Source organism: Anser anser, assembly GCF_964211835.1.
Source record: "Anser anser genome assembly, chromosome: Z".
Classification (NCBI taxonomy): Eukaryota; Metazoa; Chordata; class Aves; order Anseriformes; family Anatidae; genus Anser; species Anser anser.
Window position 1 is genome coordinate 17,697,522 of NC_139723.1, and position 14,385 is coordinate 17,711,906.

A 14,385-nucleotide genomic window follows, 5' to 3' on the forward strand; every position below is an offset into this window, starting at 1 on the left:
CTTCTTTTATAATTTGTTGATTTTTGCAAAACTCTCTCTAAGGTGTAATTTGGTAGATATCTTCCTCTTCTTCACTTCCTTCAATTTCCATCTCCTCTAATATTATCTTATCTGAGTAGGGTGGTGGTCGTTTGTTTCAATAGTGCTGTTTCAATTAACCGCTGGACCAGTCATCTCACGCAGGGGATAATGTAACAACCGATGGCTGTCAGAACTCCTACTACTATGATCAAGGATGTAAATATGGACACTACCATCACTTTCCATATACCAAATCAAGATTCCAACCATCCTGTGATGGAAGTGTCCACGAGCTTTCCGAAAATTCATCGGCAAAGATGGTAAGCCCTTGCAATGCTCTAGTTACTATGCCATCTGGGGCAGTGTTGGGGATAGAAGTGCAACAACGGTTGCCCAGTGTTACACACACACCTGCCTTCTCTGCAAGCATCATATCTAATGCTATTCTGTTTTCCCAAGCCACTCCACTGGTGGCATCTAGTTGTTCAGCAATTCCTCTTATTGCATCCCTTGTATAACTTATGAATCTCTTGATTTTAATAAATGTAATTAATCCAATCCACATTCATGTTGATTATTACCCACCAGAACAGTGATGACTCAAACCTGCAGCAGTTTGATTTCTAGCTTTGTGTTCATTGGGAACTCCTCTAGGCACCAATAGAATCTATGTATACTCCTTCATCAAATGATATTCCTAAGCTTCTTCTACTTCTTCTGGATTCACGTGATGTTTCTCTTTCAAATGCCAGGGTGAAGGGTATAGCTAATTGAATAAGTGCACAGATGCCTCCCCAGTTAGATGGTAGGGTGGACCGTAAGATCTTCCCTCCACAGTACCACCAGAGATCTGCCCTGGGGATCTCAAGTCTTGAGTAGTTTCCCATCAAGTCCTTGGTAACATTCAGGGTCCCAGTGCATTCAGGGTCCCAGTGCACAAGGCAAATTCTCCCAGATGCCGGGTAACATTCATGCCATGTCATGAGAGGCAAGCTGTATGGTTACCTACAGCTGTGGAGAATACGGGGGGAACCCTGATATCCCTGCCGCACAAGGAAGGGAATAACAAAGAGAGAGACTTACAGGCCTCATTTCCCCAGGCAGTCTTTTCTTGGTACAATGCAATCATACATTGCATCCCCTGGGAATCCTTGCTTCACCCCAATTGGAAGGGCATTGTCTGGGCAATCAGTCGCCCTGAGGCACAAGCATAGCAATTGTTATGGTTGAGACTTTGGACTGTGTATTTGACCCATTCTATCCAGGCATTCACATCCCCATAACCTGTTTCAATCTCAAATGTTTGCCTGAGATATTTTATTTCTTTAACTGTGACAACTGCTAGATTTTGAAGAGGGCCTCCTGCTTCCTTCTTGAGTCTATCCCTGTTTTTGGTGACATTAGAGGTTGGTTCCCATACAGCTATCCTAAATCTGGCTGCTGGGCCTTTCCCAGTCACATTTGCTCTGAAACCAAAAGTACAGTTAATAAGGTCATCAGCCTTATTAATTGTTATAGTTGAGACTACATTGTAGAAGATGACGGTTGGACTGAACAGTTCCTTTAAATATGCTAATTTGGCTCTTTAAACCCTTTAAGATATTACTTGGACTGCGTGTACACATCCACCCTTTAGAAGTGGCTGTCCATCATACATTACTCCATCCTGGGCAAGGGGGTCCTTTAAACAACCCACTAGTCTTAGATTCAGGACAGAGAAATATGTTTTCAATGTTTAATTGTCATCGTGTGAGAAAAATCTCAATAATTTTCTTCAGACAGGATCTTCTGTGAAACTGTTTTATTTGAGATTGCAATGGCAGGCATCCCACAAGCAGGAGTGCACAGTAAAAGTTTATCATAACCCTATACTCCCTATTACCTGACACCTGATTTCTCCCTTTTTTCCTCATTGGCTGAGTACTACAGGTTCACAACCTACTCGACACACTTTTATAACATATATGTACAATTTAATTTGACCAAACGTTGATTTCTCATTTTCCTTTTTTTTTGTGGTTTTTTTTTTTTTTTTTCCTTCTTCTCTCATGACTAGAAGGCCTGTGATTTTTGTTTTTACTGATATTGTACTGCTCACCTTGTTTTTCTTAACTATCCTGCTTATTTTGGGATAGTGGTAACTTCCCCTTATCTGTTTAACATATTCCCCACTGCTATGCCGCACAATCACTTTTGAATATGGAAGGTTAGTGGAATTTTCCACTGCAAAAACACCTTCTATTGCAAAAACACATCTTGTTTCCTCACAATTACCCCATCTTCTTTTCTTATTCCTATTGTTGTTTTTGCACTTCTTCACATACTGCACTCTTGAGTTTTTCCAATATTAAGGTGCAATCTTCTGTTTCGGATGTCACAGGGGATGACAGATACACAATGCCATTATTATTATAATACCAACAAATAGTTGTTTGAGCCAATTCCATTCAGGTAACCACAAAGTTAGTTTCTCCCAAATGTTTCTAAATCCCCAGGAATTTTCATCTTGAGCCGCTCTATGTAGGATCTTGTTTTTTTCCCAAATATTTTTGAGATCAGTCAAATTCGTCCCATATGATCTACATACATACAGCAAGTAGCATTAATTATGGTGCATGCTCCTCCTTGTGAGCTTAGTAATGAATCTAATACTATTCGATTCTGGAGTACTATTTTTGCAAACTTCTTAACTCCTTTTGTAGTTCCTGGACTGCATCCAGAGTGTTATTTTCTAGTTTTTCAAAGATAGCTGATATATTTACAATAGGTGGTTTTTTTTTTTTTTAATTCACTCACCCCTAACTAAAGTAAAACCCACCTTCCAAAACTGTGAAATGCTCTAGAGAGGGCATGAACTAGAGAATTATCTGGAGTCCACTTAATTTTACGTGTGGTCTCAAGGGGGCTTCAGCTTTGTGGGTCTTCAGTAATAGTTACTTTTGGAATCATTGCCCAAGGGTGCAAGCTCCCTTCCATCCTAGGGGCAACACCTTCCTGGCTTTATGGCCACATAGCCAGTACCAGCCCTTGCCATTCGGGACAGGCCATCTGGTTACAGGATTCTCATGTTGTATCTGGTGTGCATTATGTATATTGCATTCCTGTGGCTACCATATTCGGTACAGTATGGATTATTCTCTACTTCATGGATATTTCCACACCCAGGTCAGTACTATTGCCCCTTGAGTTTCTATCAATGTTGTTTAAAAGGCATCTTTGATAACACGCTATGTTGTAGCCAGGACTGTGTGTAGGGAGCTCAACTTCAAAATCTATTCCTTCCCAGGACTGAGTATGATCTGTCATTTTTAGAAATCTAGAGAATCCAGACACAGTTGCTGCTGGAAACAGCAATCAGGGACAAGGTCCCTTCAGTCTTTCTAGGCATCTGGGTGCAAATCCAACAATTATTTTGAGATAGAATTCGAGAGGTGTTCTGGATTAATTGGAAATGCTGATTTTTCCCTCCATCCTATCACTAATCCATTAAGAATAGGTATTACTAAGATAAACTTAAAATACATCATGTCTATGTATATATACACCCCTGTAATAATTAAGAAAGACAATAAAAATCACAAACTAATAAGGATTCTTCTGGTGGGGATTAAATACCCCCCTTTCTCCCACTTCCAGGGAGTGTTCCCTGCAAACACTCTAATTCTGTGCAATCCAATCCCTTTTACTCATTAATTCATTAAGAATTCTTCTAAAGAGAAGTTAAAGGTTTACAATAGATAGTTTCAACAGTTTTAACCTTAACAGTCTTTCTTAATGCAGTCTCTCAGGTATCAGGGTTAACTGATGCTTTTACCCAGGTATGAGTGCTCCCTTTCTCAGCCGTTCTTCCTGCTGTCTCAGTAGTTGGGAGCACTTGGAACAGTCCATCCCACTCAGGTTGCAGCTTTGATTCTCTCCATATTCACATCAAAACACAATCTCCTGCTCGGAATGGATGGATCAGGACTTCCAAGGGTGGGGTTTGAGCTAATGATCCACAGGTCCTGAGAGATGACGGAGAACGACAGCCCGACTATATATTTCTTAAGAAAAGCATCTTTTGTCTCAAATTGAGGTAATTCATTCCCCTTGTCCAGGTACAGCAATCCAAATAATATTTCATGTGGTGAAACTCCCACATCTTTTCTTGGTGCAGTTTGAATTCAGAGAAGTGCCAAAGGTAAGCACTAGGTTTGGGGAAGCCCAGTTTCCAGAACTTAGTCAATTGCTTCTTTACTGTCTGATCCGCTCCACCCTTCCAGATGAGGAAGGATGCCAAGGAGTGTGAAATTTCCACTTAATTCCTAGAGTCCACATTAGCCCTTGCAATATTTCTGACATAAAGTGATTTCCTTAGTCAGAGTCAATATTTTCAACAATTCCATACCTGGGAATTATTTATTCTAGAATTACTTTAGTTACTATGTTCACAGTAGCAGATACTGAAGGGAAAGCTTCCACCCACCCTGACAAATGATCGACCAAGACTAATAAGTATTTAAATCTGCCTACTCTTAGGAGTTCTGTAAAATCTACCTATACATTTTGGAAGCATTGAAATCCTGGTTCTCGCCCCCCTTTGGGCTGACTGGGGATAATTTTCCTATTTACCTTTTGTCATACTACACAACTCCTGCATACTTGTTCAGCCAGAGTATATGTATTCCTACACATGCATATTTCCATAGCACAGCGTCACACATTGCTTGAATTCCCCAATGACCCTCTTGATGTAAAACAGTTAATATTTGCCTCATTAGTACTTTATTCAGCATTTCTCTCCCACCAGGGAGTATCCGTTTTCCGTTGGACTTTGTGACTCCTAATTCCTTAAAAACCTCTTTCTCTTAAAACTTTTTAGTTCTTTTTAGTTTTGGGTAGGGGTAGCTCAACAATTCCAGAATCCTCTCTGGATTTATTCTCTGTTCTCCCTCAGACACTAGATGCCCTAAGTACTTGACTTCTCATTCTACGTATTGTAATTTGTTTTCCAATACTTTCAAGCCCTGTTTTCCCAGAAAGTCGAATCGCTTGTTAGTGGCTTCCTTCACAGCTGTTTTCTCCTGTCCTGACAATAAAAGATCATCCACATATTGTAACAGTAACACCTCCTCTGGAGGTTGGAATTACTCCAAATTTTTTTCTAGAACTTGCCCAAATAAATCGGTGGCCCTGTAAACCCTTAAGGTAAAATTGTCCGTCTGCATTGTTGCTTCCGCCCCATTTCAGGGTCTTTCCACTCAAAGACAAATATATCTTTGCTCCCAGGGTCTGAGAGCACCTCATTAATAACACCATATTTCCAGTCTAACAAGTTATTATTTGAATGCCCAATTTCATTATCAAATCCTTTCCCACCAAGTTAGTCCGTGCCTCGGGTACATACAATAATTGCCCAGTGACCATTCTATCCCTAGTCTCAGCTTGGGTAGTACTGTTATCCCAGCCCCTTCTACCCCCATCACATTTAGGGTTTAATTAGTTAATTTAAGCCCTGATACTCTACAGGCCAGTAATGGCCTAGCTGCCTCAGTGTATTGAGTTTATGTGGCAAGGTTCTGGTAGCAGGGGGGCTGCAGTGGTAGCCCCTGTGAGAATAAGAGCCAGTGTCAACCGGCTCCAAAGGGGCCTACTGCTGCCCAGAGACAAGCCATGAGCAATGCAGTTTGTGCCTCTGTGAAAGCACATCCAAGAAAAGGAAAAAAAAACTGCTGCACAACAGCAGCTGGGAGAGTGGGGAGTGAGAAACCTCCCTGCAGACACCAAGGTCGTTGCAGAGGATGGGGGAGGAGGCGCTCCAGGTGCCGGAGCCAAAGCGCCCCCCACGGCCCACAGAGAGGCCCATGGTGGAGCAGGCTGACCCTCCCTCCCCGCCGCAGCCCATGGTGTACCACAGCGGAGCACATCTCCGCACTGCAGCCGGTGAGAGGAGCCCATGCAGGAACAGGTGATGGGGGACAGAGGTGGAGTGTGTGTGTGTGTGTCCCCAGGGGGTCCCAAGCCAGACCAACCTGCTCCTGACGAATAGACCTCACAGCACAGACCCACACCTGAAGAACCTCCCAAAGAGCCACTGCCCATGGAAAAACCCACACAGAACCAGCCCAGGAAGGACGGCACCCCGCGGGAGGGACCCCGCACCAGGGCAGGGGAGGGAGTGACCTTGAAGGAGCAGTGGAAACGAAGCACCACGGACTGACCGCAACCCCACTCCTGCCCCCTCCGTGCCACTCAGGGCAGGGAAGAGGTGGAAGAGAGTGGATGGGAGAAGGTGCCCCCAGCTTTTTTCTGTGCTTCTCACCACTCCAGCCCGTCAGCAACAGGTAATACATTTTATTAATCTTCCTATGCTAAGTCTGTTTTGCCCACAACAGTAATTGTAGGGTGATCCCCATTGAGGTACACTTGAGGAGCCCTTGAGGTACACTTTTTCATTTATCAGGGAACTAGCTTTCTGAGAAGCCCCGACTCCCCTATTCTGAATTTATAACAGCAATCTCTCCTCCTTCTTGTACCCTCCAGATACTTCTATTTGAAGTGGCTGGCCTGGCCACACTTAAAACATCTTCTCAAAGCTTGTCCCTGCTAGGATTTAGGCTGCAACACAGGTAGCTTTCCTCTCCTGCCATTCCTTCATCTCTCTTCCTCTCCTTTCCTTCCTGGGCCCGATGCCTCCCAAAAGTCGCTCTATCTCCAACCCTCTGCCTCACTACCCAGTATGCTGTGAACACCGTTAGTTTCGCTCTCTGCTTTTCCTTCTCATATCCCCTCCTGACATACACCTTCATACTACCTACACTGTTCAGTCCATCCTCCCACGTTCTGGAGCTTTTTCTGTGTATCTTGACAGGCTTTAATCACAAAATGAACTTTCAAGAACCTTTGGGCTACCGGGTCCTCAGGATTCATCCCTGAGTACCTTCTAATTCTGACCCCGAGTCTCTCATATTATTTCTGTGTTGTGGGTTGTTACTATCCCAGTAGGATAAGCAGATATTTCTGTTCTATCGGAATTACTCTCAGTCCGGGAGGGAGTTAGTTCTTTCCCATTTTTGTATAGCTGCCTGCCAGATCATTCTCCTCCTAAACATTCTCCAGTGAATAACATCCTCAAGATTAACATTTCCCCCCTAGGAATACAAATTAGGCCTTAGAAATGGATTTGACTGTTCTGCTAGTCCTATAGGGTCCTCAGTTAAAGACTTTGTTTCTTAAAAAAAAAAAAAAAAAGAGAAAAAAAACACTTCTTAAAACTCCTAACCTCTCTGCTGGTAATGGGGGGGATTTCACATAACTTATTTGTCCTTGTCCCACTGGAACCTCCCTAAGAGGATACACAGGTAGTGTTAGTACTGTTAGTATCAAGGGAAGGCGAAATTCTCAATATCTCTTCTACATTGTTCTAATTCTTTCCAGAGCCTCGAGTGTGCTCCTTCTCCAGAGACAGCGTCAATTGCAGTCCCTGTCTCCTCTGCTATAAAGGATAATAAGAAAGGTTTTTTAAAGTATGTAAACAATAAAAGGAAGACTAGGGATAATGTGGGTCCCCTGCTGAAAGAGGCGGTTGTCCTGGTCACAGGGGATGCTGAGAAGGTGGAGATACTGAATGCCTTCTTTGCTTCGATCTTTGCTTCAAAAATTCCCGCCTGGGACTCCTGGACCCTGAAGGGAGGAGAAAGAGTCTGGGAAATGGAGAACTCTGCTCTGGTTGAGGAGGGCATGGTTCGGGAGTGTCTGAGTGGGATCAATGCACAGAAATCCATGGGCCTTGATGGGATGCATCTACATGTGCTGAGGGAGTTAGCAGAGGTGATCACCAAACTACTCTCTATCATCTTTGACAGGTCTTGGAGAATGAGGGCAGTATCTTATCAATAACTCAATATCTCTTCTACATTGTTCTAATTCTTGCCAGACTCCCCTATTCTGAATTTATAACAGCAATCTCTCCTCCTTCTTGAGGTTGTTCCAACCTCCTTCTCTGGAGGTTGGAATTACTCCAAATTTTTTTCCAGAACTTGCCCAAATAAATCGGTTGCCCTTGTTAGATAAGGGCCAGTTTTGCCGGCTCCAGAGGTGCCCCCTGCTGGAGGTGCTTGCCCATACCCTCCCACACTCCCTGCTAATTCCTAACCATCCTGCCTCAGGAGAGACCTCTGGATGGCATTCCTAAGTAGTAATTTAACCTCAAACAAATCCTGAAACTCATTCAGGAGACATAGCAATAGGAACATGCTGGTTTGAACATCCCAAGGATATTCTAATTTAGAAGAACTATCATACCTAGCCTTGAAGAGAAGGGGGAGGTGAAGGAGATAGGGAGAGTGAAGAAGTGGGGAAAAGTATTTCCACTTGTCCCTCCCATAAGTTGGCTCCCTGAGGAGAAAAGTTAAAAAGTGGAATTATTAATAGTTTCCGATATATAGTTTCTGAAGTATGAAGGTGATGTCAATGCTGAGTACAAACACCAAATTAGTCTCATGACTAATAATTTTATTGTGTCATAAGCCAGTCTTACACTGTACATCAAATTAATAACCTTAAACCAGCCCGTGGAAAGGATAAACAGCACAACAGGGAAGACATAAAATAAGTAATGTGCTATATAATACAATTTGGAAAACGGAGAGCAGACCTGAGATCAAAGAATCAACATTGTGATTAGCAACTATTAAACTGATCCAAATCTTGTAAGGATATTGTTTTAGCATGCTGTGGTGAGATCTGTTGTTATCTCAAAACTTTGAGCCTCACGTTGAATCATAGAATCGTAGAATGGCTTGGGTTGGAAGTAACCTCAAAGATTATCTAGTTCCAATGCCACTGCCGTAGGCAGGGATGCCACCCAGTAGATCAGGTTGCTCAGGGCCTCATTGAACCTGGCTTTGAACACCTCCAGGGATGGGGCATCCACAACCTCTCTGGACAACCTTTTCCAGTGCCTACCACCCTTTGAGTGAACAGCAACAGCAATAATAAAGAATGTGATGCACTATGCAATTGCTCACCACCAGCCAACCAGTGCCCAGCCAGACCCAAAGCAATAGCAGCTGCCCTGGCCAACTACCCTCAGTGTTACTGTTCAGCATCATGCCACATGGTATGGGATATTCCTTTGGTCCATTTGGGCCAGCTGTCCTGGCTGTGTCCTCTCCCAGTTCTTTGTGCACCCCCAGCCGACTCGCTGTGTGCAGTTCTTGGCACCACAGTACAAAAAGGACGTGAAACTATTGGAGAGTGTCCAGAGAAGGGCTACTAAGATGTTCACCATCTTAGTGATGGTGATGGGCCTAGAGGGGAAGACATATGAGGAGTGGCTGAGGTCACTAGGTCTGTTCAGCCTGGAAAAGAGGAGGCTGAGAGACCTCATCACGGTCTGCAGCTTCCTCACGGAGGGGAGTGGAGGGGTAGGCACCAATCTATTCTCTTTGGTGACCAGTGATAGGACCCGAGGGAATGGTGTTAAGCTGCGACAGGGGAGGTTCAGGCTGGATATCAGGAAGAGGTTCTTCACCGAGATGGTTGTCAAGCACTGGAACAGGCTCCCCAGGGATGTAGTCAGGGCACCAAGCCTGTCGGCGTTTAAGAAGCATTTGGACTGTGCACTTAGTCACATGGTCTGAATTTTTGGGTAAACCTGTGTGGTGCCAGGAGCCGGACTCAATGATCCTTATGGGTCCTTATGGGTCCCTTTCAACTCAGGATATCCTATGATTCTATGATTCTTTTTCTCTTTCTTTCTTTTTCTTTTTCTTTTTTCTTTTAATACTTCATTCTTTCAGTTACCAGAGAAAAGAGTGACATACCAGTCAACACTGACATAGCATTTCTGTGAATGTTTTCAGGCTTTCTACCTATTCACAGGGAATGACATGACGTTGCATCTGTTCCCCTATTACTTGTAAAGTTTCAGTTTAACAGAAACACTGGGGCTTTATGGCTTTGAGCTGGTGGTAGGACAACCACTAGCAGTTGTTGGAGAAAACAAAATTGCAGATGAGGTGGCAATGCTGTAACGGAATAAAAGTTGGAACAGGCAGCTGTCTCTTGTCTAAAAGAGTGTGTTATTTTAACTGTGACGAATGGGAAGCTGGATTATTCAGATTTTCATCGTTGTGTTTTTTTTTTTTTTTTAATTTGTTTGTTTTCTTTTGGTTTTGTTTGTTAGTTTAAAGGAAGTTGCAGCACAAAGTATAGACTTTGTATCCCTAGAGGACCTGTGGCCTCCCACAACCCCAGCAAGTTGGTGTTAAAATGTCTGCACGGTGCAACGCCGCCCTCTGCTGGTAATCGAGGCTGCAGCAAAACGGCATCAGGGACAGAATCACAGAATCATCTAGGTTGGGAGAGACCTCCAAGATCACCGAGTCCAACCTCTGACCTAACACTAACAAGTCCTCCACTACACCATATCACTGAGCTCTAAATCTAAATGTCTTTTAAAGACCTACAGGGGTGGTGACTCAACCACTTCCCTGGGCAGCCTATTCCAATGCCTAACAACCCTTTCAGTAAATAAGTTCTTCCTAATATCCAACCTAGACCGCCCCTTGTGCAACTTGCTCCCATTCCCTGTTTCCTGTCATCAGGCACGTGGGAGAATAGACCAACCCCCACCTTACTACAGCCTCCTTTAAGGTATATATGGACCTGAGCATCTTCATCCCCGTGACTTCATCACACCTGTGGGAGCCTCTTTTGAGCTCAGACCTGACTCTTCAGTCCCCTGGCCCTGTCTCTGCCCTGTCTCCTTGCAGCAGCTCAGATCTATGCTGTAGGTATCTCCTCTCCTGCACTGATCTCTCCTGCATCTAGATACGGTAGCTTGTCTCCAGTCCTGTTGCCAGCCCCATCTCCTCTGACTGCACTCCCTAGTCAGAGTCTGGACCTCTTTCATTGTCTTCTTTCTGCGGGACTGGTGATGCACCCTGTCCCTGGCACTCAACTGTGCACCGCTGATGAGGGCACTGCCTTTGCTGGTGTTCACCAGCTCCTGGTTCCCCTTTCCCTTGAGAGCAGAGAGCCCTTGATGCAATGGTGTATGGGCATAGGGCTCACACACAAATGAAAAAGTAGTCCTGCAGCTGTGGGAGGTGTAAGGCTGCTCAGCCATAGACACACTCCTTTTTGCTCCACTGAGCAACAAACTGCCCCGGTGCTGTGGTGAGTGGGGCCTTGAGGACCCTGCTCTGACACAGCTGGCATGGGTAGACATTTGTTAAGGAGCCAAAAGGTGAGGTCATGCAAGCCCTTAGCTAGGAAATAGCCTCTCAGCCCCAGAGAGACATTTGGAGAATGCTGATTCACGTCCTCTCTCTTGTGGCCAATGTGCAGCAGGGGTGTGGGATGTGCCTCAAGTCCTTTCATGTGGTCTGGCTATAGTGACAGCTGTAACCAGATCTGACAGGTAAACATAAATACTGAAGGTACCTGATTAAGTAATATCCTTTTGATTCCTGCTTAGAAAATAGCAAATACTGTTGTGTAGGTGGTAAATGATGGGGTGGGAGGTTGGATATTTCACCTGTTTTACATGGGCGGGATGTCTTCTCCATTGTAGGCAATACTAGGAGTAGCAATGGGACCACCAATACTGTGAACACCTGTGCCGTTTGTTCCAGAAGTCCTTCCCCTCTTCTCGTCCACTGTGGTTGACTAGTAAGGTCCTATGGGATTCCCAAAAAAGCCCAGGCTGACCCAAAGAACCAGCTAGTGGGCCCATGAATCACAAACAACTTTTTGAGTCCTTGCACAGAGACAGTAGCCAGTGCTGGGGAGTTCCCTTTGCCTGTATGTGGTGGTTTTACCTTGCTAGGTAGCTGAACTCCACCACAATCGCTCTCTCACTCCCCCTTCTCTGAAGAGGAGGGGAAGAAGAAAAGGGAAAAAAACAACTCATGGGTTGAGATAAGGATAATTTAATTAAAGGAAAAAATAATTATTAAGGAAAAATTATTATTAATTAAACAATTTAACTAAAGGGGAAAAAAGGGAAAAAAAGGAAAAAAAAAAAAACATGCAAAGGCTGTGTGGAAGTGCGGAGGAAAGAAATTACTCTCTACTTCCCATAAACGAGTGATGCTTGACCACGGGCTGCTGCAGGGAAAGTTAACATCTCAGCCTGACCCAGTACAACCTCCACCCCTTATTCCATAACATTTGTGTCGCTTTCAGGTCCCACATACTTTAGCATATAAGTATTCTCATGACCATTGTTCCTTATCCTTTAACAGATCAATAAGTAGGTACATCTTTTCATTCTATAGGTCTTTCTAAAAAAATGTTCATAACTGGTGATGATTTAGTCTTCATCTGCCAAAGTGGTCACTCAGGGCAGGCACAGTTGGATTTCTGGACACCAGCACCAGCTTAGCTCAAGTTGTTGCTGCACTTGCCCAGTTCCTTGCAAAGTTGACCTGACGTTGATCCTGCAGTGTCTTCCTACAACATATAACTTAGATTACAGATTAGTTTTCTCCCATGGTGAAAACTAATCCTTGAGGCACGCACCTGATAACCCCATTCTTTTGCATGACCCACCAGGTATACCCCGGTCCTTGGGTGAAGACAATTGCATTAGTGGGTTTGCCTTTTCCCGAGGTAGGAGCAACCCACACCGCCTTCCCCAGCCACTTCCCTACATGCATTATGGGGACTTTAGCTCCTCTCATTGTGTGTAGGGGTTATGTTTCAGCAGGACCAGGATGGTTGTCAGACCCTCCATTGTTAACTAGCCAAGTGGCTTCTGGTAGATTTACGTCCCATTGTTTCCATGTCCCAGCACCCAATGCTCATAACATGGTCTGTAACAGTCCATTGTATCTCTCAACCTTCCCGGAGGTTTGTGGGTGATAAGGGATGTGATATACCCACTCAATGCCATGCCTGTTGGCCCAGGAGGTGACAAGATTGTTTCGGAAATGACTCCCATTGTTGGACTCAACTCTCTCATGGTGCACCATGATGCCACAGCACTTGCCTTTCCAGGCCCAGGATAGTGTTTCGGGCCATGGCATGGTTTATGGAGGTGTTTCCAGCCACCCAGTAGTTGCTTCTACCGTTTGCCTTGGTGGGTTTGTGGGAGTGGTCCAGTATAGTCACTTTGCCAGGCCTCACCGTATCAAAATCCTAGCCACCTCCCCCTGTTCCAGGGAGATTTTACCCTCATGGCTCTCTTGATCGCAGCACAGGTTTCCTACTCAGGTAACCTGTGTGATGACCTCAATGGTCAGGTCCACCCCTTGATCATGAACCCATCTGTATGTGGCATCCCTTCCCAGATGTCCTGATGTTTCATGGGCCCATCAAGCTACAAACAGCTCACCCTTATGCCCCCAGCCCAGGTCCACCTGAGCCACTTCAATTTTTGAAGCTGGCAGGACAGAGTATCCACTATTGGTACCATCCCCTCATCCCTATTAATTACTGCCAGTGTACTGGCATGTGATGATGGTGCACTCCACAGAAACTTACACCTCATGGATGTTGTGCACTGGACTTTATCTGGATCTTTAGGTGTCTGGGCATTGTCCAAATCACTATAAACCATCTCCAGCACAGCTAATTCCCACAGGTGCTGGAGAGCTTTATACGTAGTGGTCGTCTTGCCTATTTGATATACAAAATCTTCCTTGTGGGGATACCTTTCTTTCATACCTGCCAGGAGTCACCTCCAGAGGCTGAGAACCTGTGTCTCTCTCCCAACTACTTTGTCAATGACCCTTTCTCTAGAGAGGGATCCCAGCTGCTTGGCTTCATTGCCTTCTAGTTGTTGGCTATCGGCTCCAGTGTCCCAGCACTGAAGCAGCCAGGTGAGGATGTGCTCACCTGGATGTCGACTGAATTCCTTTCGTATTTCTCGCAACTCACTCAGGGATAGGGATTGGGTGGTTTCTGATTCATTTATGATTTCTGTCTCCCTGCTGTTTTTGTGATGGCTCTGCTTTAGAGCTGCCTGCCTTTTCCCCTTCTCTCTCCTTCTTAGGAGAGGCTTCTTCCCTTACTAAATGAGCTGACTTCCATTTCCATTGTTTTGTCTTGACTACGAGGGTGACTGATACTATAATTGGTTGGTCCTCTGGGTTAGCCACAGCATGTGTTATCTGGTCATCAGATTCAGAGACCTCCTCCCTCCCTTGAGGGTGCTGAGTGGTGCTAAATAGTGTCTGATAGATGTAAGCCAGGACCCAGCAGAGTGCTGCAAGCTGTCGTTCTCCGGCATTGTCAGGTTCAGGGCATAAAACTCTCAAATATTCTATCAGGTTTTTAGGATTTTGCACTTGTTCAGGGGTGAAGTTCAAAACTATCGGAGGAAACAACCATGACAGGTACCTGCCTATATCCTCCCACACACCTTGCCACCCA

The 14,385-nt window shown here is 44.7% G+C and overlaps 1 long non-coding RNA gene across 1 annotated transcript; it reads right to left on the minus strand.

Moving 5' to 3' along the window:
* Window positions 1–1,809: 1,809 nt before the first annotated feature.
* On the minus strand, window positions 1,810–12,038 carry LOC310889151. Its single transcript, XR_014576404.1, has 2 exons — window positions 7,939–12,038; window positions 1,810–6,494 (listed from the first exon to the last, which is right to left on the minus strand). It is a non-coding gene; the product is annotated as an uncharacterized lncRNA (long non-coding RNA).
* Window positions 12,039–14,385: the final 2,347 nt, after the last annotated feature.